Source organism: Gorilla gorilla, chromosome 8, assembly GCF_029281585.2.
Source record: "Gorilla gorilla gorilla isolate KB3781 chromosome 8, NHGRI_mGorGor1-v2.1_pri, whole genome shotgun sequence".
In the NCBI taxonomy this organism is placed as follows: domain Eukaryota; kingdom Metazoa; phylum Chordata; class Mammalia; order Primates; family Hominidae; genus Gorilla; species Gorilla gorilla.
In genome coordinates, this window is record NC_073232.2 from 13,866,441 (window position 1) to 13,890,808 (window position 24,368).

The following is a 24,368-nucleotide window of genomic DNA, read 5'->3' on the forward strand; positions in this document are numbered from 1 at the left end:
GGAGTTTCCCAGAGGCTTATGTGGTATTGATAGATGCAGGACGCAGATAAGGTGGGGGTCGAGGGGGTCCCCAGAGAATCTCCGACCTACTCCACAAGTGTTTACATCAGATGCTTTCGTGCAGATGAGGGAACCTGCCCAGGGTGTTGTCTGCACATGCCCACAATGGACTGGGGACCAGCCTGTGCACTGGGAGAATAAGGTGGAGCCACAGGAAGTTCATGGCCTGTGCAGCAGGAGGAGCCTGGCCTCTTCTGGTCCTGTGTGTTGGCCTGGTACTCAATCTGTGAGGTGGTAGCATGTTAGCAGGAGTCCCTCTCAATTTGCTGACAGCTTTTTTTTCTCCTTTTTCCTATTTGCCCATACATTCTGCTCTCTTCACCCTTCAATGTGTCCACATGCCTCATTTATCCTGGTCATGACACAAGAACCGGGATTTAGCTGAACTAAGAAGCAAAAATTCTGCATCATTTTGGTGGCGTGTACAGGGACATGAGGAAGGGTGAGTAAGATGTGAACCAAAAAAATCATTTTCCCTTTTGTTTCTAAGCCTTTTTGTACTCGGACTTCTTATGAGGCTAGAGGAAACTGTGTACCACCCTACCTCAATGGCCACAGGTGCTCCCTGCCCCCCTTCGCTCCTGACTGGGATGCATGGCCATAACTGCCACAGGTGCGTGTGGTGTCTAATGGCCATGCTGGACAGAAATGAGCCACAGCCACTGCCTGGGCCCCAAAGTGGCCTCAGGGACCCAGGCCCCATGTGGCAAGCTGGCCAGTGTTCCCTGCCATGCATCTTCGGAGTCTTCCCCACCCCTGGCCAAGGGGTCCAGCTCCATCAGACAGTAATTAAATTTCTCTCTCTGTTGTAGGAACCATTTGCATAAGAATAAAACATCCTCCCACCCCTGCACTTTAAGCTTTTTTTCTTTTCTCCACCAGGTCAGGAGTTAACTTTTAAGTGAGACCTTTTTTCCCCCTTTTAGAAAACGTTTTACTAGGCCAGGACCCCAGCTGTCACTGTTTATATTCTCTGTAAAGTTTTAATTATAAAAAAGGATTTGTGAGGTTGGTCTTAAGCTGCAGCCAATCTGGTGTGCTCTGCATGTCTTTCTGTATGGTCAACAGCAAACTTTGCTGCAGGCCTCCATATTGTTTTACATCCTTGGAATTCTGACCTGTAACCACATGGTAGTGCTTTGTTTTAGCCTCTGCCATTTTGCAATGGCAGCCTACGTTCAATCCTGGCTTAGGGAATGAGTCTTTTCTGGTTTGATATCTGTGTGACTTTTGCCATTTGTTGATTGTCTTCCATTCTACAAACTGCCTTGGATTTTCCTTTTCCTGAGCCTTTAGTAAAGTTTGAAAGCCAGAAATATTGGCCTCTTGGCACAGCTAAAGTGGGGTAACAGGGATATAAAGGGTTTTCTTAAAGAGCGCTCAGCTTAATTAAAAGTGAATGTCCAAGTTACAGGTATATTTAAAAGGCCTTTATGTTTTTTCTTCTTGGCTCTTGCTTTCCTGGAAAAAGGTTTTTTTCTCATTTGACTGAATTATTTTTCTCCATTTTGCCTTGCCACTCATAATATACTCATGAGTGGGGAGAGACCTCGGATTTCCTCATGCAGCCCCAGGAATTAGAGGCGGATGGAGCCCTCTCAAAATCTGTTTTGTCTTCCAGCCATACCGGTTTATTAGGCCCTAGAATCTGCATGTTTTCCTAGCCTTGCTCTTAAGGCTCCCACTTGCAGTGCAAACCAGTAAAAGGCCTCAGGATTTTTGAGCTCTTCTTATCCCACCTTGTTTTCTTTTGACACATGTTTTCTAATAACCCAGTTTGTCTCTTCTCACCTTCAGGCCAACAAACTCCAACCAGTCATGCAACTAGAGCCCTGGACAATGCCCTCTTCTACTGGGAACCCTTAGATCAAACTCTGAGGGAGATCTGACTGCTGTTTTCCCAAAGCAGTGCCCCTTGTCAGCAGGACGCACTTCAGATTTGTCTTTGCCTTATCCTTATCCTTACTCTAACAGCTCCGTTAGATGTATTTCTTTAGGTGGGGAATGATAGATGCAGGAGGCAGCTGAGGGAGAGTCCCCAGAGAATCTCCAAACCACCCCACAAGTGTTTACATCAGATGCTTTTGTATAGATGAGGGAACTTGCCCAGGGTCTTGTCTGCACATGCCCACAACGGACTGGGGACTTGCCTGCCTGCTGGGAGAGTGGAGTGGAGCCATGGGAAGTTCATGCCATGTGCAAGGGGGAGGGGCCTGGCCTCTTTAGCTCCTGTGTGGTGGCCTGGTACTCAATCTGTGAGATGGTAGCCTGTTAGCAGGACCCCCTCTCACTTTTTTTCTCTTTTTTCCTTTTTGTCCAAAAAATTCTGCTCTCTTCAGCCTTCAATTTGTCCATGTGCCTAAATTTTTCTGATCATAATACAAGAACCTGGATTTATCTGAGCTAAGGAGCAGAAATTCTGCATCAGTGTATGACATTGCAACAGATTAAGGCAGAAGCAGATTTGAGATTCTGGCTGTCCTCTGTGAAGCTACTCATGAGATTTTCAAAAATATAAAACCACATCATTTTTCTCTCAATGATTTTTGTTTGGTGAAATATTGTATTTTGTTATAAAATGTATTATTTATGCTAATAGGTAATAGGTTTATTTCTTAAATAAATTGATGCATAAATATTTAAAAGTTTTTTTTAGTTTAAATTTCTAATTTGGTGCATATCAATGGATGTAGCACATGTAAACTAAAGCTTTGGGGGTCCTCAATAATTTTTAAGAGTATAAAGTGTTCCTAAGACCAAAATTTTGCAAAAATATAGTTTCAAATTTATTTAAGGTACTTCAGGCTGTGGGAAAAGATATGGAAAACTCTCTATTTTATGAGGCTAGCATAACTGATAATAAACCTAAAAAATAACAAATGAAAAAATATAAGTATAGCTCAATTACACTGATGAGCCTAAATGCATAATTCTAAATAAAAATATTACTTAATAGAATCCAAGACTGTATAAAATAAAATAATATGCCAATTTGTAAGTTTTAATGTCAGTGTTATAATTATTTTTTATATCTGGAGATCTAGTAACATAATTTATGACATCAATAAATTTTAAAAGAATAAAAACATAAATTTATATCTATAGATGCTTAATGATATTTTAGGCAAATAAAACTATAACTAAAATATAAATTGAGTAATTATTTAAATGGAAATAAAAATAATTTACCAAAACACCCAGTAAATTTTCCTGTTGCAAAATGTTGAATTAAAATGTACAAATAAAGAGATCACATCACCATTTTAATTTTTATTTATTTATTTTTTTTTTGAGAAAAGGTCTCACTCTATCACCCAGACTGGAGTGCAGTGGCGCGATCATGGCTCACTGCAGCCTCAATCTCCAGGACTCAAGTGATTCTCCAACCTCAGCCTCCTCCGTAGCTGAGTCTACAGCTGCGCACCAGCACACCCAGCTAATTTTTGTATTTTTTGTAGAGACAGTGTTTCACTATGTTTTCTAGGCTGGTCTTGAATTCCTGAGCTCAAGCAGTCTGCCCACCTCAGCCTCCCAAAGTGCTGAGATTGCAGGTGTAAGCCATCACGTCCAGCTTTAAAATTTTTATTGCCATTTTTATCAAGTACCAGACACTATTAATTACAGAGCATTATTTTGTGTACCTCTAAGAAAGAAAAATGCTAATTATTATTTTAAGATGCCATGAATTAGACATGTTAAACTGTGAAAATATATATGCTTTAGAACTGGCTAACTATAGTAAAATTGTCTTGGATGCTGCAAATACAATATCAAAAGAGAACAACTGGTGAAATATTGGATATTATTATAATACAACTAGAAAATTCGAGAGATCCTAGTAAAAAAAACACTCAGTAGAATAAACTGGAAACTTTTGTAGTGACTGTATACAAAACAAATGCACAAAACTTGAGCCAAAGCATCTAGAATTGGAAATGAAAAAAAGTTGCATTCACTCAGATAACAACTTCAAAATACTTAGGAATAAAGTTGACAGGATTACTAGAGATTCCACAGAATAAAACTATGTGATATCATTGAAGGCATATAATAAGGTCTGAACAAACAAAATGTAACATTTTTGGATGAGAAGACAATCTATTAAAATGTAAATCTCATAAAATAATATATATATATCTAAGAAATTCTATTTCAAATTCCAACTGACTTGTTTTTAATTGGATACAATTTATTTAAGTGTATATAAAACTTAATGTGAGAGAGAAAATTTATGAAAAGTAGAACAGTGAGGGAAACTTGCTTTAATGGAACTCACATCATATTGCAAAGCCAATATATTCTAAGCAATAACAATAACATTGGTATAAGTTTACACAGAAATATCAGTTAACTAGACTAGGAAATTCAGAATTAGTTTTTATTTATATAAGAATTTAAGATATGATTCAAAAGGTAGTGCAATTCAGGGGAGATAATAAGTTATTTAATAAATAATGCCTGAAAAATGTTATTGACCTTACAAATAGAATTCTATACCTTCTGACATCATATATGTCCAAAAAATTCCAGCTATATGACACAAAGTATAAAAAAGGAGGAGAAAAAACTTACAAGGAATGTCCAACGTGCCATCTTGTGTGACAGAAGACCTTGTTTAATAAACAACAACAACAAAATCCTTGCAAGAGACAGAGATATTTCGTTATATAAAAAAATTAAACTTTTGCATGGCAAAATTTACTATTAACACAGTTAATAAGTAAATGGTAAATTTGGAAAACTTTTATAAATCAGGCAAACTGAGGGTGATATTAATAACCTGAGAGAGCTGTTAAAAATTGTCAAGAAAAGGACACATAATTTATAACAGAGTGACTAAACTCTGAGATGTTTCAAGGAAAAGAGGTCCAAATGGTCACAAGCATAGTCAAAGATGTATAGTTTCACTAGTCATTTGAGAAAAGCAAATTAAAACAATAAGGAGATTTTTTTCACTATACAGCCATTTAATTGGCAAACATTTAAATGACTTATATTACCTATTGTGGGCAGAAGCGTGGATAAGAAAGTAAAAAATTTTTTAAAAAGTACTTTCCTATGTTGCTGATAGAAATGTAAAACTGAATTTTAAAAGCAATCTGGTAACAGCTACAGAAAGTATAATTTTACAGACCTTTTAAGCCATAAATCCTGATCGCATAGAAATGAAGGCTCCCATGTAGTGGCATGCATGCCAGGATATTTTACACAAACGTGTTTAGTGCCATCACTGTACCCACATGAACACTCACCCACGGGCAATCACTGGTAACTGTGGTGCACCGACTCCAGTAACACTGGAGTCTAATTACTATAGTCTAATTCCTCTACTTGTTTTCCTAAAGAGAGTCTTGCAAGGCCTGAGAAGTCCAAAAATATGTCATCCCAGCCTTCCACACCATTGCCATATTTATGGAGGGAGGGAAGAAAGAGAAAAAGAGAGTCAAGACTCTTCAGAGGATTCGCTCCTCTCAGAGATCAGGAATGAAAAATTAACCAATAAAATAACACTGGTGCACTTAGAGGAATTTCTATGTGCTAGACCTCACAGGACGGTGTATCAGGATCCAGTTTTGTTAAGCCATGACCAAATACTTTCTGTGTGTTGTATTTATACATACATATATATAATATATACTTTATATATGAAATATTTATATATTATAAAATTATATGTGAAATATTTAAATATTTCATATATAAATATATAATATGTAATTATATATTTGAGAAAAAATATATATTATATTTGAGAAATATATATATATTACACCAGAATAATTATACACCAGAATAATTACACCAGAAATAAATATATATATTTGAGAAAAAATATATATTAATATATATTATATAATATATAATATAATATATAAATATATAATTATATATAACTATATAATATATTAATATATAAAATATATAATATATAAATATGTAAAGTATACAATATCTAAATATATATAGTATAAATTCACACAGGGACAGAAAACCAAATACCACATGTCTGCACTTATAAGTGGGAGCCATTTATAGATATAAAATATATACATATTTCATATATAAAATATGTTATACATATTTCATATATATTTTATATAAAATATGTATATATTATACATATAAATTTATTATATATAATTATATTTATATATTATATTATATAATTAAATATGTATAATTATATAGTATATAATTATATGTATACATATAATTATATAGTATATAATTATATGTATACATATAATTATATATAAAAATATATATATATTTTTTAAGATGGAAGTTCGCCCTTTTTTCCCAGGAGTGCAATGGTGTGATCTTGGCTCACTGCAACCTCCACCTTTCAGGTTCAAGCAATTCTCCTGCCTCAGCCTCCCAAGTAGCTGGGATTACAGGCGTGCCCTGCCACCATGCCTGGCTAATTTTTTGTATTTTTAGTAGAGATAGGGTTTCTCCATGTTGGTCAGGCTGGTCTCGATCTCCTGGCCTCAGGTGATCTGCCTTCCTCAGCCTCCCAATGTGCTGGGATTACAGGCGTGAGCCACTGCACCCAGCCTACATATATATATATGTTTTTTTTTTTAAAGAAATAGTTCTGTATTGTATGAGCATGGGGAAAATATGGAAGTACATATTAAGCTGTTAATAAATTATTGTGAGGAGCTGCTGAAAAGAGTGACATGGAAAGGAAAGGGCATAAGGAGATCTGAACAAAAAGAAAAAAGTTCAGCTACACAGCATGTATATATCCATGTGACTGAGGACAAATAATTGAAAGAAAAAGTAAAAAGCAGAACATGGTTGTATTTATGCATTTATTTAAAATTACATAATTATAATTTATATCCTTTATATAGAAATAATTAAACAAGTTTAGCAAGTAATTTCAAATTACAAAGAAAGCCCTAAGAAAGCACTCAATATAATCACTTAAAAGACCAAAAAGTATGCATGATAATTTAAAGGTTAGTAACTGGGAATGGTCCCATATTGAGACAGGAATATTTCCTGACATCCAGAGAATTGCTTCCTATAAATAAAGATTTTGGTGCTTACCTCTAAGTGATGTCTAGGGCATGTCCAATCATGAATAGAAAAACACTGAACTTCACAGCGGGTGTAAAGGGAGAAACCATTGCCCTTTAGACATTGGAAAAGTTCTTATGTTCTTGCTTGCCTTGTGATCTTTTATTGTGAAACTTGCAAAATAAATTGATCTTGGCTGTTACCTGCTCTTTTATATTTAACCCTCCCTCCTATGCTACAGTTAAAGTCACAGACCAAATTATTTATCATAATCAAAGCAGAAGTGGGTCAAGCACAGATTTAATAACTATTTAATAGAATTTAATATTAATAGATATTAAATTAAAATTTAATATCGATTTAATAGAATATTTAATAGAAAAATAATAACAATAATATATCCCTAAGGACCCTCAGGCAAACAGTAGCCCTTCCTGAAATGTGAGAACCTGGCTGGCCATGTGCTTGTCTTTCAGAAAAGGGTCTGAATCTGATATGAAAATTCAGAAGTTATTCATACAATATATTCTCATTGGAAAACTTGAACCATTTGGCCCAACAATCCCATTACTGGCTGTACACCCAGAAGCATATACATCATTGTGTTATAAAGACGTGTGCCTGTGTATGTTTATTGCGGCACATTCACAATAGCAAAGCCGTAGAATCCACCTGAATGCCCGTGCATGACAGACTGGAGAAAGAAAATCTGGTCCGTATACAACACCAAATGCTGTGCAGCCGTAAAAAAGAACAAGATCGTGTCCACTGCAGGGACATGGATGGAACTGGAGGCCGTTATCTTTAGAAAATTAACACAGGGACAGAAAACCAAGTACCACATGTCCGCACTTATAAGTGGGAGCTAAATGATGAGAACACATGGACCCACAGAGGGGAACAACACACACTGGGGCCTTTCGGAGGGCGGAGGATAGGAGGAGGGAATCAGGAAAAATAACTGATGGGTACTAGGCTTAATACCTGCGCGATGAAATAATCTGTACAACAAACCTCAATGACACAAGTTTACCTGTGTAGCAAACCTGCACTTGTACCCCTGAACTTAAAATAAAAGTTAAAAAAAGAATTATCTTAATATAGATACAATAAGTTGTCATTTCTAGAATTAAAAACGTGTATCTTAGTATGAATCAAGGGCATAAATGGTAGGAAAATGTTATTTTATTGGCTAATTTTTCATCCCTGACCTCTAAGAGGAGCGAGTCCTCTGAAGAGTGTTGACTCTCTTTTTCTCTCTCTTCCCTCCCTCCATAAATATGGCAAGGGGTGTGGAAGGCTGGGATGAAGCATTGTCGGACTCCTCAGGCCTTGCGAGGCTCTCTTTAGGGAAATAGGTAGAGGACTTAGACTCCGGTGTTACTGGAGTCAGTGATTGCCCATCAAGATTGTTCCATTGGTCTTGGATTCTATTAGGTAATATTTTTATTTAGAATTATGCATTTAGGTTCATCAGTGTAATTGAGCTATAGTTATAGTTTTCCTTTTTTATTTTTCAGGTTTATCATCAGTTATGCTAGCCTCATAAAATAAATTGAGAGTTTTCTGTATTTTTTCCACAGACTGAAGTACCTTACATAAATTTGAAACTCTGTTTTCTCAAAATGTTTAGTCTTAGGAACACTTTACACTCTTAAAAATCATTGAGGACCTCCAAAGCTTGAGTTTATATGTCCTACATCCATTGATATGCACCAAATTAGAAATTTAAACTAAAAAAATTTAAAATATTTATGCATCAATTTATTTAAAAATAAACCTATCACATATTAGCATAAATAATATATTTTATAACCAAATACAATATTTCACCAGACAAAAATCATTCAGAGAGAAAAATGATGTGGTTTTATGTTTTTGAAAATCTCCTGAGTAGTGTCATAGAGGACAGCCAGAATTTCATTTCTGCTTCTGCATTCATCTGTTGCAATGTCATACACTGATGCTGAATTTTTGCCCCTTAGTTCAGCTAAATCCAGGTTGTTGTGACCAGGAAAAGCTAGGCACGTGGACTCATTGAAGGGTGAACAGAGCAGAATTTTTGGGACAAAAAGGAAAAAAGAGAAAAAAAGTGAGAGGGGGGCCCTGCTAATAGGCTACCATCTCACAGATTGAGTACCAGGCCACCACACAGGAGCTGAAGAGGCCAGGCCCCTCCCCCTTGCACATGGCATGAACTTCCATGGCTCCACTCCAGTCTCCCAGCAGGTAGGCATGTCCCCAGTACGTTGTGGGCATGTGCAGACAGGACCCTGGGCAGGTTCCCTCATTTACACAAAAGCATCTGATGTAAACACTTGTGGGGTGGGTTTGAGATTCTCTAGGGCCCTCCCTCATCTGCTTCCTGCATCTATCATTCCCCCTTTAAAGAAATACATCTAACTTCCATTAAGAGTAAGGATAAGGATAAGGATGAAGACAACTTAAACCGTTTCTTGTTGATTCTGGATATTAGACCTTCATCAGATGCATAGCGTGTAGGCATTTTCTTCTGTTCTTTAGGTTGTCTGTTTATTCTGTTGCTAGTGTCTTTTGCTGTGTAGAAGCTGTTTAGTTTATTACGTCCCACTTGTCTTTCTGTTTTTGTTGCAATTGCTTTGCGTGCCTTCATCATGAAATCTTTACCAGGGTCTATTTCAGAATGGTATTTCCTAGGTTATCTTTAAGGGTTTTTCATAGTTTTAGGTTTAAAACTTAAGGTTTTAATATATTTTGAGTTGATTTTTTAATACGATGTAAGGAAGGCTTTCCAGTTTCAATCTTCCGCACATGGCTAGCTAGTCATCACAGCATCACTCATTGAATGATTGCAGGTGTGCAGCATTATTTCTGGGACTTCTCTACTGTTCCCTTGGTCCATGGGCCTGCTTGTGTACTAGTACTCTCATGGATGACTTTGAGGAATTCAAGACTTCAGTGGAGAAAATAATTGCAGATGTAGTGGAAATAGTAAGAGAACTATAGTTAAAATTGGAGCTTGAATATTACTGAATGGTTGCAATCTCATAATATAATTTTACCAAATGAGAAGCTACTTTTATGGATGAGCAAAGAAACTGGTTTGATGAAATAGATTCCACTTGTGATGAAGATGCTGTAAACATTCCTGAAATGACAGCAAAGGATTTAGAATATGACATAAACGTAGTTGGCGAGGCAATGACATTGAGAGAATTTTCTCTTCATGCTTTCATGTCCCCACAGTGATGGAGCTGCCTCACAGAGCCTTTCTCAGAAGATAGCCCAGGCATTACATGACACATGACTGTCATTAATGACAGGGAAAGAGTTACTTGTGCCATTTTCTTTTTCTTTATTATTATTTTTTTTCCTGAGACAGAGACTACCTGTGTTTTCCAGGCTGAATTGCAGTGGTGCAATCTTGGCTCGCTGCAACCTCTGCCTCCGGGGCTTCTGCATAGTTGGGGTTACAGGCTTGCACCACCACACCTTGCTTAATTTTGTGTTTTTAATAGAGATGGGGTTTCACCATGTTGGTCTTAAACTCCTGGCCTCAAGTGATCTGCCTGCCTCAGCCTCCCAAAGTGCTGGGATAACAGGTGTGAGCCACCAGTCCCAGCTACTTGTGCCATTTTCAATGTTTTACCACTCTCTATAGCTTTTTGTCCTTCATATTCACCGTTACTATCATCTTGTAAGGTTGTGTGACTTTTTTATAAATGACATTTGGATTCCCTTCTCATTTCCTATTGAGTATATTCTACAGTTATTCTCTGTGATTGCTATGGGGATGACATATGATTTTATAAAATTATAACAATTTATTTTGAATCAATACCAATTTAATTTTAATTTTATATAAAAACTCTCCCTTTCCCCAGGTTTTTACTCTACTTCACATTGTTTTGTCACTAATTACAGCTTTCTGCATTGTGTACATATTAACTTAGAATTATACTTATTTCTATACGTTTATATTTTAAATCTTGAAGAAAAATAGAGTACAATTCCAAAATTTCAAAAATACCTGTTTTCATATTTTGCCACCTATTCACATTGACTAGATGTCTTTATAGGTCTAAATGGCTGTAAGTTACTGTTTCCTTTTATTCAACCTGAATAATTCCCTTCAGCATTTCTTGTAGAGAAAAAATAATGAAATCAGGGATTGGAGGTCCCTGTACAATTTTCTTACATCCTAAGTGTTCCTAAAACCAAGTGTTGAGCTTTAAGAAATTCTGAGTAAGTTTTTGTTTGTTTGTTTTTAACTAAGAATTTTGTGGAAACAGAGGGTAAAGAACTGGAATAAGCCTGTAGCAGATTTAGTATTTACAAATGACTGTCCTAATGATTATTTCACATCTGGAAAAACATGTTATGCATGCTAAAGAAATCTGAAATTTAAAATATTTCCTAAGAACTACACACTTGACCTGTAAGTTTTAAGAAAATGTCATCTTTTCTTGGTAGTTACATCAGTCAACCTTATGAGATGTGAAATAATTATTACTTAAAATAAGACAGTTGAGGTGGAACAGGATGGCACTGGTTTACATGGTTTGTTTGAGACATGCTAAGGGTGAATGTTCATTAGACACTAATAGGAGATGTAGAGCACACATTGTTATGTTCTGTCCTGGAGTTTGGAGGGAAAAGCATAGCTAGAAATATTTTTGGGGTGTTTCTCAACCTAGAGATGGTATTTAAAGCCAGAGATCATCAAGGGAATGAAAATAGACAGAAAACAGTCCAAGAAATTGGCCTAGGGCACTCCAAAGTTTATAGCCTCCCTCAATTTTAAGGAATACATAGTTTAAGGAAAGATTGTGGGCTGCAAAACGTGCTGGGAGACCTGACTTGAGAAAGCCTCTTTGATGGGGTTAAGGTGGCCGCCAGAGTAAGAACAGTTGAGAGTGAAAGTGTTAGTGTGCCCAGGTCAAAAACCACTGTCCTCAAAATGCTCTCACCAGGATATCCCAAGTTTTCAAAAGAGCTGCCTGAAATGAAAATTTATGTCCCCATGATTAACTGATTTACTCCGTACCCCTAAAAACTATGTAAAAGAATTACATATATTTGTAAGAGTTGTTCCTGACATTTACTAAAGTTTGAAAACATTGTGCAATTTTGCAGACACTGTTTCCAAAAGATTTTTGGGATTTTGGAGAGTTTGCTTTATTAGATGTATTATTCACCATTTTGATCTTAATTTGAGAGTAATATGTAATGGCTTTAGAACATTTTGTCTTTTATACTTGTAAGCATGCCTTACAGCTCTCTTCCCACCATAACCACATGCCAAAAGCAAGGAAATTAACATGAGTGACCTAAACAGACCTTTTGCAGTAAAACACATGTTGATGAGATTACAATCCAGACCCCAAAACCATCACTTATTTTATGTATGAAACATTTAAAAAGATCAAGTATCATAAATTAATAGTATATTTTTGGAATCTAAGAACATTCTCTAAAGATGGGTTGGTATTTAGGGGAATCTGATCAGTCAATGGTGTCTTCAATGTCCTTTCCCACCACAGCCCAGTACGGTGAGTGCTGTAACTGGCCACACATCAGAGGTCCAGGCCTGACTCTCAGCTCTAGGATTTCTTAAAGCATTGTGGAGAGAATTTCCTTTTATGCACAACATATAATTATCCAAAAAATGGTGCCAATGTATTTTTCCAAGCATACATGTACTCAACCCTCTCCTTCTAAACCTCTTCAATATCTGACTTCTAATCATTTCTCCTGGGTGGGTGCCCTCCCTCCTCACTGAACACCCCTCCCACAGGGATGCCTCATTCCTAGGCTCTGGGAGGGAGCCTAGGAATCTGATCCCTGCACTGCTAGAGGAAGCCCATGGATTCCTGGTCATCCTGTCAATAGCCCTCACCCTCCAGACTCCATGCTGTGTGTGTTCTTGTTCCTCAAATAGCTAAAGATGCACTGATATATACCTGTCACCAGCTCCTTCTTTAGAAGCTGGAAATCACCCATGCCCACCTAAAAATGTCTATAAAATGGTTGTCATCATCTCCCACCCCCTGATCCTAACTTATAAGCAAATCACCATTTTTGAGCTAATGAGTCAGAAAGAAAGAAAACATACAAGTAATGGAGACCAAAGTAGGTAAAGAATCCTTGGAAGAGAGCACTCAATTTTTTCAAAGAGAAAAAAAAAATATTGTCTTTCCCTTCTGGCCTGTGAACTTATATTTGGCTGACTGAAGTCGCTAAGCAGGGTAGATTTAGCCAAAGGCGATGTGTCCAATCACCAGCATAAAGACGTCCTCTGTGTCACCATCCACACACAGGGCCTCTGATAGAACTCATACAAAGTCCTCCATGTTAATATTCACCTGAAAATGGATAATCAGGGTGGCCAGCAAGACTGAAGAAGAAAGGATAATGCATGATATGAACTGCAATGATTCCATTATTGGGGGGGTAGCACAGTGATTTCTAGGAAGCTGCCATTAGTGTTGATGTTAAGAAGTTCATTTTCTGATTGTTGGAGTGTCTGCATTTTTTACTTTTATGAACATGACTTTATAGTATCTGTATTATCAAAGTAATAAATTATTCAATTCTACTCCCCTGCCTGGAACTTAATACATAAAACATGAATTCCACCGGGCCCAGTGGCTCACGCCTGTAATCCCAGCACTTTGGGAGGCTGAGGTAGGTGGTTGTATCACCTGAGGTCAGGAGTTTGAGACCAGCCTGACCAACATGGTGAAACCTCGTCTCTACTAAAAGATACAAAAATTAGCCGGGTATGGTGGCAGACACCTGTAATCGCAGCTATTTGGGAGGCCGAGGCAGGAGAATCATTTGAACGCAGGAAGAGGAGGTTGCAGTTAGCTGAGACAATGCCATTGCACCCCAGCCTGGGCAACAAGAGCGAAACTCTGTCTCAAAACAAACAAACAAAACACACACAAAGTCAAATGTTCAAGCATATTCCTGTACATCTGCCTACAGAGCAAAGAGATATTCTATTTCAAATTCTCAATGGAAGTAGGAACTCTTTCTGCCTTACTTTGAAGGAGAAACAAGTTATATGCTCATCACTAATAAATAATTTTGAGTGTGAAAGGCTACTGGTAGCAATTAGGCTTTCTTTTATTACTTTATTTATTATTTACTGCCTGCCTACCATATGCAACATATTTGGTTAGTTTCAGAAACGTAAATTGTTGTATATGATCCAGGGTCCAATATCCAAGAAAATACAATGCACTAAAAATGTCTATGTAGACATAATGCAAAAAATAAATGGACAAATAAATGCCTGCTTATCATTAGATATTTCATTGGTGGTAAGAATTACAGATGCTTGCTATTCTTCCTTTTATTTAATAATTTCCTTTTTTATTTTTTATTTTCCTGTATATTAATAAAATATCAACAATGGTATCTACCAGTTTTTGAGTTCTTATGATATGCCATTGTGGTTATGTTTTTCACACATTATCTCATCATCTCTATTACTTCTTAAAATCTCCAGTGCCAGCAGTTACGTAACTTCTCTTTTCCCTCATTACATCAGTGACCATCCATGACTCCTAAAACCTTAAAGCATTTGAAAGGCAGTCTCCCAATAGATAGAAACACCTGAAATCCGTAAAGACAGTAGCTACATTGCCTTACTGTCCATCAACGCTGGATTGCAGTCTTTTTTTTATCTTTTGTTTTAGGTTCAGGGTACATGGGCAGGTTTGTAAATTGCATGTCATGGGGATTTGGTGTAGAGATTATTTTGTCACCCAGGTACCAATCACTTGAATACAGTGTCCCTTCCCCAGTGCTTGTTTTTATTAATTGACAGAAATCAGATGATTGTAGTTGTGCAGCATTACTTCTGGGCTCTCTATTTTGTTCTATTGATCCATGTGTCTGTTTCTGTACAAGTCTCATGCTGTTTTGGTTACTGTAGCCTTTCAATATAGTTTGAAGTTGGGTAATGTAATGCCTCCACCTTTGTTCTGCCTTGACTATTAGAGTCTTTGTGGTTCCTTGTAAACTTTAACATAGTGTTTTTTTCTAGTTCTGTGAAGAATGTCATTGATAGTTTGATGGGAATAGCATTAAATCTGTAAATTGCTTTGGGCAGTATGGCCACTTTAACAATATTAATTCTTCTTATCCATGAGCATGGAATGTTTTTCCATTTGTTTTTCTCGTCTCTGATTTCCTTTAAGCAGTGTTTTGTAATTGTAATTCTCATGGTAGTGATATTTGCCCTCTGTGGTTATCTTATTCCTAGATATGATGCTCATTTACCATTCCAACAATCCTAGGGCACACACACACATACACACACAGGTACACACACTTACATGGAGTCATGCACACAGGCACACACATGCACACACTTGCATACACATACACACTAGCACACAAACACATATACACACAGGCACACACACATACACACAGGCACACATACACACAGGTGCACACACACACAGGTGCACACACATACACACACAGGCACACACACACAAACACTCTCATCTTCTCCAGCTCTTCTTCTTCTGTGTATTGATGTTATCTTCAGGGTGGGTGGAGGCTGCTGAAGCAATTTTTGAACTCACACTGCAGCAGGACAATAGCTACTTGCAGAAGAAAGGCCACCTTATTTAAAAAATTTCTTCCTAGAAGTGAGGAATCATTCCTAGAAGCCCCTAGCATGGTCCCTCTTATGTGGCATTGGCTAGGACTGGATCACAGCAGCTCTCTTCCCACTGCAACCACATGCCAAGGGCAAGGAAATTAACATGAGTGACCTAAACAGAACTTTTGCAGTAAATCACATGTTGATGAGATTACAATCCTGACCCCTAAAACCATAATATGAAATTGATGTTTTTCACAAAAGTTAGACATTTCCAATATTGCCTGTATTTCCAAATTGCTTTGCAAAGTTTTAAAACAACTCAAAATAAATTAAAGTTTTAAATGTAAGAACTGAAACTATAAACTGCTATAAGAAAATGTAAGGAAAATTCTAAATTCTTTGGGGAAAAAGTAATAACTAAATTTAGGGAAATAATTCAAGAGTATGACCTCAAGAACACAAACAAGAGAATAAAAACAGACATATATGGCTTAATAAAACAAATAAGCTTCTGTAAATCAAAAGAAATAATCAAAAGGGTGAACAGACAACCTACAAAATGGAAGAAAATATTTACAAACTGTAAATCCAATAGAAAAGTCATATCAAAAATTTATGGCCAGGCGTGGTGGCTCACGTCTGTAATCCCAACACTTTGGGAGGCTGATGTTTGTGGATCACCTGAGGTCAGGAGTTCAAGACCAACCTGGTCAACATGGCGAGATCCCATCGCTACTAAAAATACAAAAATTAGCCAGGGGGGTGGCTCATGGCTATAATCCCAGGTACTTGGCAGGCTGAGGCACGAGAATCACTTGTACCTGGGAGGTGGAGGCTGCAATGAGCTGAGATTGTGCCACTGCACTCCAGCCTGGGCGACAGAGCAAGACTCTGTCTCAAAAGGAAAAAAAAAATTCTAAGAAACTCAACAACAACAACAACCCAAATAACCTCTGTTAAACTGGGTGAAGAGCAGAGGTTTCCCAGCTTCATGCTTCGGCATACCTCTAGGAACTTGATATCTGCCCGCTGAAACTTCTTCCTCCTGCTGGTGCTTGTGTCTGCCATTGTGTAACCTGTAAGCGGGCCTTCTACTTGGCTAAGCAGGAAGATTAGATGGCTGTGCCTTCCACAGGTCAGATCAATGTCTTATTACACAGATAGCTTCTCTCAGTTAACAGGGATCCAATATATACACATCTGTATCAGCCATAGCCAGTTCTTTCCCATAGAACCATCTACTGGCCTGGAACTTGAATCACTCAACACAAAAAGACATCTGCTGATGCAAGCCCACTGCACTAGGGAATAAGATAAACTCCCTGATAAGCTCGTCATCCAAACAAAAGCAAATGCAAAACATAACAGGGTAAAATAGTTTATGCAATTGAGAAAAAAACAGGAAACAACTCTGAAAGTATGAAAAAACAGACTGTTTAACACCCTCAAAGGATCACACATTAACTCTCCAGCAATAGATCCTAACTTAAATGAAATTTTGAAATACCAGATAAATAATTCAAAATATTGAGTTATAGAAACTCAATGAGACCAAACAGAAAGCTGAAAACTAACACATAGAAATCAGAAAAAAAACAATTCAGAATATGAAAGAATATATTGACATCATTTAAAAAAGAATCAGAACTTCTGGAAATAAAAAAATTCATTGAAGGAATTGTGAAATACAGTTGAAAGCTTTAACAATAGGCTAGACCAAGAGGAAGAAAGAATTTTAGAGCTGGAAGACAAGTCTTTGAAATTAACTCAGTCAGACATTAATATAGAAAAATTAATTTTAAAAAATCCACAAAGTCTTTGAGAAATAGGGAATTTTATGAAGTGACCATCCCTCAGAAATGTAAGTATTCCAGAGTGAGAAGAAAAAGAACTAAAAAGTACGGAAAATGCTTTGGAGGATATACTTCAGAAAACCTTCCCTGGTATTGGGAAACATTTAGACATTCAGATGCAAGAAGATCAGAGAATTCTTGGAAAATACATTTCAAGATGAACCTCACCACAGCATATAGTCATCAGACTATTTGAAGTCAACATAAAGAAAAAAATTCTAAGAGTTGCAAGAGAGAAACACCTAATCACCTATAAAGGAAATCCCATCAGACTAAAATTGAATTCTCAGCAGAAACCCTACGAGCCAGAATATACTGCAGGCCTATAGTCATCCTCCTTAAAGAACAAAAGGCAGCCAAGTATTTTATACGCTGCTAAGCTAAACTTCCAAAATGATACAGGAATATTCTTTTCCAGACAAACAATTACTAAGGGAATTCATTACCATTAGCTCAATCCGAGAAGAAATGCTGAAAGAAATTCTAAACATGGAAATTAGGGGACAATACACATCATCATAAAAGGGCACATTAGTACAAATCTCACAGATCCTACAAAGTAATTACATAATTGAAACTCAAAGACAACTAGGAAACAATACTATGACAGAAACAGAACCTCACATACCATGTTAACCTTAAATGTAAATGACCAAAATCCTCCACTGAAAGACACAGAGTGCCAAACTGGATACAAAAAGCAAGATTCAACCATACATAGCATAGGAGAAACTCACCAAGTGACTAAAGGCATCTACAGACTTAAAGCAGAGGGGTGGAAATGGATATATTACACAAATAGAAAAAAAATACCAAAAAGCAAGAACGAGCAGAAGTAGCCATTCCTGTATTAGATAAAACAGACCTTAAAAGAACAACAGTGAAAACAGACAAATAAAATGCATTTTATAATGATAAAAGGTTCAACACACAAAAAAGACCTAATTATTTAAAGTTGTATGTACCTAACACTGGAGCACCCAGATACATAAAACAAATACTACTAGACCAAAGAAAACAGATTTATAGCAGTACAATCATAGTACAGCACTTCAGCACCCACTGATATTACCTGACAGAACATCAAGGCAGAAAATCAGCTGAGAAACTCTGGAAATAAACTAGACCACAGACCAAATGGACCTAATATTTGCAGAACATTCTATCCAACAACCACAGAGTATAAATTCTTCTCATCTGCACTTGGAATATTCTCCAGAATTAAGTATATGCTTCACTGTAAAGCAAGTCTCAACAAATTTTTAAAAATCAAAATGATATCAATTATATTCTCAGACCATAGTGGAATAAAATCAATACCAAGAGGAACTTGGAAAATTACACAAGTACATGGAGACAAAACAACATGCCCCTCAATAACTTTTGAGCAAACAATCAAATCAATTGAATCAAACTAAGTGCCTATCAATGGATGATTGGATAAAGAAAATGTGGTATATATAAACACTGGAATACACTTCAGCCAGAGAAAAGGGAAATCATGTTTTTTGCAGCAACATGGATGAACCTCAGAAACAGAACTCAAAAAGAGAATAATTGGTGACAAAAAATGGATCCCTTAAATTAGTCCCCTAAATTTTATTTTTAGAAAAAGTTTTGCAGAACTACAATTTGACCTGGCAAGTCCATTACTGGGTATGTACCCAAAGGAATATAAATCATTCTATCATAAGGACACACGCACACCTGTGTTCATTGCAGCACCATTCACAATAGCAAAGACATGGAATCAATCTAAGTACCCATCAATGGCAGACTGGATAAAGAAAATATCGTACATATACAACATGGAATACTATGTAGCTGTGAGAAAGAATGATATAATAACCTTGTCAGGAACATGGATGGAGCTAGAGGGTAGAAAATCTTACCGTATGGTCAAAATGAATAAGATTAAGTAGATTTGTCTATGAGGTGTTACTAAGGATTGGGTTTAACATTAGAAGTATACTAATGCAAAGGAAAATTTTTACTTTCTTTGGACATATTTGTATAAATGTACTATTGGTGTGTGTTCAAAAATCATGTGAAATTCCTATAATTCTGTTATGACGTAGTTTATAGTACCAGTTATAATTATAATTGTTATGTTAAATTATTGTATGCCACAGAGGTAACTAAATTTCCTTGCCAATTGTGTCTTTGACTGTGGCTGCCCTAAGATTTTTTGTCATCCACAAACAATTGTTGTCTTGTTTTGATCCTCTTTAAATGTGGTTTTATCATCAGCTCTAGGATTCTGTGCTCTTGAATGCAGGTTTGTGATAACTTTTAAGAAGGTGATGTTGAGATGGAGAGGAAAGAACTTCCAAGACCCTCTTGGAAAACTAATGTGATAATAAATATTGAGCAAAACAGGAATTAATTGCATAAATTGAACAAATAAAAGACAAAAATATATTTTTTTTTACTTTTTGCTTAAAATATTGCTGATCCTTTGTTTTCTTTTTCAGAATCAAGAAAACTTTTCTTTCAAGCTTATTTACAGCTTTTAACAATAGAGTAATGTACACTCCTGTAAAGAAATTTAGAGCATATTTGTTTCTCTCTACCTGATTTATTCAGAATTCGGAGACTATTTTTGAGTGTTCCTAACATACGGCAATATATTTATTTGCATAAGTGTGATAAGAATTCATTGTTGTTGTTGTTGTTGTTTTTTCCCAACAGGACACAATTGGAGAAACTGCTTATTTTACCAAGGTTTTGACTGGAATGATGTGCTTTCTTTTAAGGAATCAAACTTGACTTACAGAGCCAAAAATAGCTTCTTTGGAAAACTGTCCTCATGCCTTGTCTGCACAGTCCCTTTACACAGTTTGCCACCCATGGAAAATAAAGAATGTCACTTTCTCACAGGCCCAGGAGCTTCAAATTGTCTTGGGACCTCAAGAGGAGAGGAATTTAGCCAAATCATGCAGGTATTTGATAGCACACACCCATGGCTGGGCTTAAGGCTTGAAAAAGTCTTATCTGAGATTCCTTATGGAACAAAGTTTCATCAAAGCCAACTTAAAAAGGAGCCTAAATGGCAAATAATTATTCTTGCTGTGTATTATGCAGATAATCAAGCCAAGTATAATAAGGCTAAAGCTTATTTTACAAACAAATGAGTCCCATCATGATTTATTTGTAATAAAAATGAGGACTGTAGAGAGAAAAATGATGTTTCAAGAACTGTGGTACACCTGTTATTAGATTCTATTCTCCACAGTAGTTTTTGTATTTTCATCTGCAATTTAGACTAACCCTGCCTATTCCATGAACCAACCAGTGATCTCTGGCTACAGCTCAGAAGAAACTAGAGAGATGGACCTTCAAGCTCCAAATTATCCTCAGTGAGGATACCATCTTCTAAATACTCAGGAGTCACCCTTCTATAGAAGACCACTAGGCTGCCCATCAGTGGAACACAAAAAAGGCAACATCCTATTCATGTTTCCCTTGGACCTAACTGGATAGCAATTTCACCAACCCACAGAGCCACTCTGCCCTGACAGTTATCAAGAGGCCAAAACCCACAGAACAACTTTCACCACCCCTCTCTCAGTAGGAAGCAGTTATAGACGCCTGATCTTTGTCCATTTTCCCCAAGAACTGGGTCTTGGACTATTGAGGGGGAATGTTAGAGTAGGTAGTTAGTCAGACATGAGCAGGGCATGAAAGTGGCTCATTCTCCCCAGGAATATCAGGTGACCATCAGGTGATGGTCAAGCAGTTGTTAACCTGTCTCTCTAAAATAATTGGTTGCAACGGGTGCCAGAGAAAGGCCGTCTCCCAATACAAACACGTGAAATCGGTAAAGACAGCCTTACTGTCCATCAATACTGGATTGCAGACTTTTTTTTATATTTTGTCTTAGGTTCAGGGTTCAGGTGCAGGTTTGTAAATTGCACGTCATGGGGGTTTGGTGTAGAGATTATTTTGTCACCCAGGTACCAATCACTTGAATAGAGAGTCCCTTCCCCAGTGCTTGTTTTTATTAATTGTGAGAAATCAGATTATTGTAGTTGCGCAGCATTACTTCTGGGCTCTCTGTTCTGTTCCATTGATCCATGTGTCTGTTTTTGTACAAGTGTCATGCTGTTTTCGTTACTGTAGCTTTTCAATATAGTTTGAAGTTGGGTAATGTAATGCCTCCACATTTGTTCTGCCTGTCCGTTAGAGTCTTTCTTGGTTCCTTGTAAATTTTAACATAGTGTTTTTTTCTAGTTCCAAGAAGAATGTCATTGATAGTTTGATTGAATATCATTAAGTCTGTAAATTGCTTTGGGCAGTATGGCCATTTTAACAATATCAATTCTTCTTATCCATGAGCATGGAATGGTTTTCCATTTGTTTTTCTTGTCTCTGATTTCCTTTGAGCACTGTTTTGTAATTCTTATGGTAGAGATATTTCCCCTTCGTGGTTATCTGTATTCCTAGATATGATGCTCATTTACCATTCCAACAATCCTAGGGCACACACACATACACACAGGTACACACATATACATGGAGGCATGCACACAGACACACCTACATTCACACACACAGGCACACACTTGCATACACATACACACTAGCACACACACACACACATACACACAGGCACACACGCATACACATTACAGCATCTATTTTTGGCTAACAATAATAAATGAGTCCATAACACCCAACCTTTCCAGTTTCCAACCAGCTGAGGCCTGCAGATCATTTATGATGCTTTTTTCCTTCATTCCCAAGTACTTTTTCCACATTGATGCCACAGGCATTTATTGAGTGCCCCCTGTGTGCCTGACTTCTAAGCCTAGAAGTGACTAAAGTCAATGCGCCGGTATCTCATGCAGGGGGTTATACAAGGCTGTGCCCCGCTCAGCAGCAGCAGAACCTCTGTGGGAGGTCTGAGAGGGAGGAACACTGCGGCCAGATCCAGGACATATCACAGCGAGAGCAGCCGGGTGCAGAAGCCCAAGAGCCGCTCCCATGCATGTGACCAGCTGGTTTCACCCATGGCACAGACCTTATCTCACCAAGCTAGCATTGCCTGTGGGCAAAGTCAGGACCACAGCAAGTGCACATTGTCCCTCAAATTTCAAAGAGGTAGTGGATTAATGACTCAATCTGAGAGTCTGTGCTTGTGAGCTTCCCAGAAAACAAACTTGCAGGACAAAAGAACCCACAGTGCACACTGGACCTGCTTCCTGTTCCTGCAATGCCCTAGGTGAAAACACAGAGTGTTGGGGAGGTTTTTATTTCACTTCCCACCTTTTTTACTGTATGAAATTTAATCACACATGTATTAATTTTATTTTTGTCAGCCAGGAAATTATGGGACATTCTGTTCTGTTCTCTTTAGCTCTGTTCTGTAGTTAACAACAGTAATAAAAGGTGGACATAACATATGTGAGACTTATGCTTAACTTATGCTTAAGTTTTCACAATGGATGAGATGGACAATTATGCCATTGAAAAGAAGCTGTTTCTGTCTGACAGCTGTTATCTGGTGATCTCTCATGTCATAGTTCTACCAAGACTGAGCACATTGGTCTCTGTCATTTTTGGGGCAATCCCTCCAAAGTAACCCCAAAGTTGCTCTTACTTTACCATAACCATAGTGTGCCACTTCAAATTCCCTGCTGTGAACTGCAAATGGGCGTGTAATGCATTTGGTGAGAAGCATGAAATAAATCAAACTATTTTACCCCAAATAGGGCTCCTTAGTATAATGGATATTTTAATTTTAAAACCCTCAGAGATCAACAACCAATGGAAGAGTCTATTTCCCCTGTCCACATATAGCTAGAACCTGACCCACGAAGGAGAGTAAATATTCTTGCTCCCCTCTTGTTATCTCATGACTCAGTACAGAAAAGAAGGTTAAGACTATAATGAGGCCTTAACAGAACCTTTTCAAAATAATGACTGGCTCCAAGGATCAGTAAATTCCAAGGAAAACTATTTACCAGTTAATTACTGTTGCCTGAAACAGTCATTCTCCCTAGTAATCATTTATTTTCTCCCCAAATAATTGCTCCTTTCCAATCTAAAACAAGCTGTTTTACCAGAATTCAGGCCCCCATTTTTTCTGTAACCTCCAGATGGGATACAGGCTTCTGCAACTCATTGAGAAGCTGAGTCTTCATCCTGAAGGCTCCCGTGCATACACAATAAATAAATTTGTGTGCCTGTTTTCCTATTAGTCGATCTGCCTTACATCACCTGATTTTCAGTGAAACTTTAGAGGGCCGAGAGCCTTGGACCACACAAGCACAATTCAGTCTCCGTTGTGACTTTATGCCTCCTAAGCCATCCTTCCTCATTATCTAATTTTTGGTATCACAGTGGCCTCTTACATGATAAAAGATTTAGTTGGTTGATATTCTCTGGCAAATACTTCCAGCCCCAGCAATCTCACAGCAGACGTGCCACCAAGTATTCATGTTGGTTTCCATTTACTTGCAGAACCTTGGCCATTCTCATGTTTAACCAAGAGTTGAGCTGAGTGGCTCTGACCAGCGTGGAAGATGAGAGCAGCCTGAACTTATACTGTGAAAATGTAAGAAATACATAATAATAAGAGTACTTATATAGAAGAGTTATTAAGAAATTAAATTTTAAAAGTATATAAAATGCTTAAAATACACAGAAAGCACTTGATATCAGGTAACAATAATAATAACAATAATACTAAATATAATCTACCCACAAAATTATCAACCTCTGAATCCTCATAGTCATGAGCTTGTCATGTCACATTCATGCAAAAAAAGATCTCTATGACTTTGAGAGGGGCAAGTTACAGACAGAGAAATGGA

General features: G+C 37.2%; 1 long non-coding RNA gene across 3 annotated transcripts in view; it reads left to right on the top strand.

Moving 5' to 3' along the window:
- The window catches only part of LOC129525179 (uncharacterized), a 74,973-nt gene extending 52,018 nt beyond the window's left edge, over window positions 1-22,955 (top strand). Inside the window, exons 6-7 of one of the 3 annotated variants that reach the window (XR_010135144.1) lie at window positions 429-502; window positions 20,242-22,481. This is a non-coding gene — a long non-coding RNA (uncharacterized lncRNA). Of the gene's footprint in view, window positions 1-428; window positions 503-20,241 lie in introns of all 3 variants that reach the window. The other 2 variants (XR_010135145.1, XR_010135146.1) reach the window with 2 other exon arrangements.
- Window positions 22,956-24,368: the final 1,413 nt, after the last annotated feature.